At 28.1% G+C, this 4,186-nt stretch overlaps 1 long non-coding RNA gene across 1 annotated transcript; it reads left to right on the plus strand.

Annotated features, from left to right (window-relative positions):
- Window positions 1-3,413: 3,413 nt before the first annotated feature.
- Window positions 3,414-3,857, plus strand: LOC131611530 (uncharacterized). Its single transcript, XR_009286961.1, has 2 exons — window positions 3,414-3,549; window positions 3,625-3,857. It is a non-coding gene; the product is annotated as an uncharacterized LOC131611530 (long non-coding RNA).
- The last annotated feature ends 329 nt before the right edge of the window (window positions 3,858-4,186 follow it).

Raw genomic sequence — 4,186 nt, forward strand, 5'->3', positions numbered from 1 at the left:
AATTGTACTTGACATAAATTAGAGCCTCGACAACTATATTTTTTATTTTTAAAACCAGAAACCGTGTGCCAGTATACCTCTTAGTTGTTGGTGATATCTAAGATGAAAAATAGGTATTTACCTTAGTTTGAATTTCAAACAGAGGGGAAAAGCATTTTTTGTTAATATAATTTGTTATAAATTTTTACTTGTATTTTTTTAGAACGAAGTTATATACACATTTCAATACAAAATCTATTTACACATCTCTAAACGAACTAGAAAATTTTATTTTACATATACAAAATTATTTTGTTTACACAATTTGTAACATAGTCTAGTATGCTCATATTCAAAATGGTACACTAAGAGAACCTATATACATATTTGATAACAGAACAAGATGACAAAACTGAATACATATCTGTAGAAAAAAACCTATACACATTGGTTACAAATACCAGGAAAAACTAGTGTTGTTTAAGACTATAAAATGACAGGAAGGAACCGATCCAACATGAACAAATGTCATTTATATCTTCTTGTGGTAATGGTGTTGGGTCATTACCCACCTATAATTTGAAAAAAAAATTGGATTACCCTACAAAACCACGACATAAACCTTGTAATATAAAACTTTTACTAGTTAGCAAAAACAACTAATAAAAATAGATTACGTGCACATGGAAAAGTATATATCTTAGACCCCGAATCACTAATGCTTTCAACGACTATATCTCACGTATACTTCATAACATAATATGAACACACATATTTGTTGGGTCACTACTATAAATAATACATTTAATAACAAACTTTTACCTCAACCAATTAAAAACAGAGGTCAAATGACCTAGAACTTGCCATTTTAGTGTCTTTTTATAAACTATAAATTTTATCCCTAAGGTTTTTCTAAAACAGACATAAAAAGTAGTTCAGAGATTGCGCTTTGATTTCTAACTCTTGCCATTTCATGCTTTAACTAGAACCAAAATTGCGCATCTATTTTTAAAATTATCTTTTCAATCGGTTGTATTGAAAATTGACACAAATTGCTGATTAATATTTTAGTTAATTAAATTGGAAGCGACATTTATGTCAACTTTTTTCCCTCAGTTTTTTCTACCAACCTAGATATGAACTCTAAACATTACTTTATTCCAACATCATAATTTTAAGTCTCGTTCAGTTTTCATTATTTCACAAAATATTTTTGCACCCTAGTGAATGAAAAAAACAACATTCTTCATCATCAAAACATTATAAATCGAAACACCATTCAAAATAAAAGGATGATCGCACAACCTTGCAAAATAACTATGTTATGGTTGAAGTTGAATCCAAGTACTTCTACAGTTCCAAAGATAATAATCTTCTACTAGCATCTAAAGCGTACTTTAAGGTTATTGAGGAGATTTTGCATATTTTAGATAACTTTTAGGTTATTGTCCATTTATTATGTTTCTGATGTGACTGTTTACCATTTTATTTTGACATCCACTTTGTAGATGTAATATGTTATGAAACCATGTATTGTACATGTTTTGGATGTCATATAAGCACTATGATTTTACTTAGTACCATATATGATGTTTTGAAAAGTATTATTCTAAATGCATGTTATTCGAGCATTGAAATCTTTTAAAAGTTACTTTATGTTATTTTTTTAATAAAAGAAATTTTATTAACTCCAAAAAACAAGTACAAATAGGGCGATCAAACGGTTCGAGCCAACCACCAATTAATAAAAAAGAAGACCTATGGCATCATGAGCTTGCTAATGTGTTTTCTTAGATGAGGCCTCATCCATATTCTATAAACTATACTATCAATAATTCTAGTACCAACTAGCTGCCTATTTGAGCTTTTACCGAAACTGCACTCATTACGAAACTTCAACACCCCATAAATTGTTTCAGCAAAAGCATACTTTAGAATAGAATCTCCCCACCCTTTACCCTTGCTCTGGTCAATCATCCAAGCCAATTCCTCAAACCAACTACCAAGTTTGTGATTAACACGCACGCATTCTAGAACATAATCCCACATCTTTTTCAAACTTGGGCAATTAAATAACAATCGCTTAATTGCTTCAGTTTTCCTGCAACAGACACAAATATTGTTTTCAACAAGCCCAAACCTATGGAGTCTCTCTTTTGTTGCATGCCTATTATGGCAAACTAACGATGTCATGAATAGTGCACGAGACCTAGCCGCATTACCATACATGATTTTCTTCTTTGTGATGATTTGATATTTCTCTTTAACCTCAACATACATCACACCTATTTTGGATTTCTCCTTGTGCATAATTTTCCCCCAATTCTGGTTGAGTTTAATACCGTCCTTCAAATTTAGAATTGCCTTGAGGATCCAAGAGCATGACATCGTCACAGGCACCTCCATAATATTCATCCCTAGAGTGTAGTAAGAAAGAATGCGTCTAACCCATAGAAACTTCATGATACAAGCCTTATTCTAGTATGCTAAGGATATGACATTCATACCACCTTGCTTCCCCGGTGAACAAACAGGCTTCTAAGAAATATGGGTTTTCCTGGAGATCTTATCAGTTCCAGACTAAACAAAGGAACGACATATGGTTTCAACATCCTTTATAATTTTCTTTGGAAGGGGCATACAATATAACCAGTATTTTGCAATGGCAAATAAAACACTTTTAATCAACTGCATCCTACCCGCAAAATTCAGCGGAGTTTGTAAAAATGAATTGTGTTTTTAGATATAAAAATAAGATCTATTACAGTAAAACTTAAATTTTCATACTAAAATACGGAGAGACTTAAATCTAATAAAATTTGAAAAAAAATTGAAAATTAAAGTGACATTTGTGTAGATAATATGATATGAATAAAATAATATAAAAAGAATCAAAAAAATTTTTTCCAGTATTCTAAGGAGTTTATTTATATGGACACTTTTTTAGCTAAGATTGTATAAAGACATTTTGTTAAATTTTATGATATAGAATTAAAATATGTAATGATAAAACCTTTTTGAAACTTTATTAATAATAAAATAATAATAATAAATATTATTTGTGTAGACATTTAAAAAAATGAATTAACATTTTAATATATTAAAATAAGAGCTATTAATGTTAGAATTAAATATTTCCTACAAAAATAAGAATTAAAATTTAATGGAAAAGTCTTTTCAAAAGGGGATAATATACAACAAAATTAATTATACAATAATTAAAAATTCTTATTCATCAATATTTTAAAGAGATATTTCTATTGGGACTCTTTTTAAAGTAAGATTTTATATTGATGGTTTGCTCATTTTTATTATAAAAAAATTATATAAGCTAATGGAAAGACCTTTTGAAAAGTTACAATATTTTATATAAAGAAGGAAGGGAGTATATATATATATATATATATATATATATATATACATACATATAGATGGATAGATAGATAAAGATATATACACTAGTTGATCTGACCGAAAAATAAAGGGTGAAATTCTACAAAATGACTTTTCGTTTCGACCGCCTCTCTCTTTTCTGTATTTTTATAATTGTTATGGTTTTGCTTTCAGCAGGTAATGAAATAATGTTAGCTTTTAATTTTTAGACTTCTTAACCATTTGGATTAATGAACTCTAATTTGATTGTAGCATCTGTGAAGTCTCAAGATCGCGAGCCAAATAAATGCATACGTAGAAGATGCACAGATTTAGGAGACAATCCAATTTGTAATAAAACTTGCATTGATATGGGTTTCAAATCTGGTGGCAGATGTGTTTATAATACTCCATGGAATGCGAGATGCTGTTGTTTCAAAAACTAAGAAAGAGTTATTGTAATTTATAATCATCAAAATAATAAATAAATAACTCTCCCTTTTCTATTATACATTGCTTGAAGAAAAATGCTGTTATGAAATAAAAAATTATTTACTTTTATTTTTATTATATTTTCAATTATTTATCATTCATTTTTTATAATTTTGTTCATTTACAGTTTCCTGTACTATTTATAAAAATAATCTTGTAGAATTATTTATAGTATTTTTTTTCCACACAATAATTGTTATTCTTTTAGATATTTTTTAAAAAGAGTCAAATAATATTTTAAATAAAAAATGATAGGAATACTATTTAGGTTTTTGAAAGAATTTATATTGGTCAAGTGATGAATTGACGATGGATATTTAGTTTTTAAATATCCATATATATT

The sequence above is a fragment of the Vicia villosa genome, linkage group LG6, assembly GCF_029867415.1.
Source record: "Vicia villosa cultivar HV-30 ecotype Madison, WI linkage group LG6, Vvil1.0, whole genome shotgun sequence".
NCBI lineage: Eukaryota > Viridiplantae > Streptophyta > Magnoliopsida > Fabales > Fabaceae > Vicia > Vicia villosa.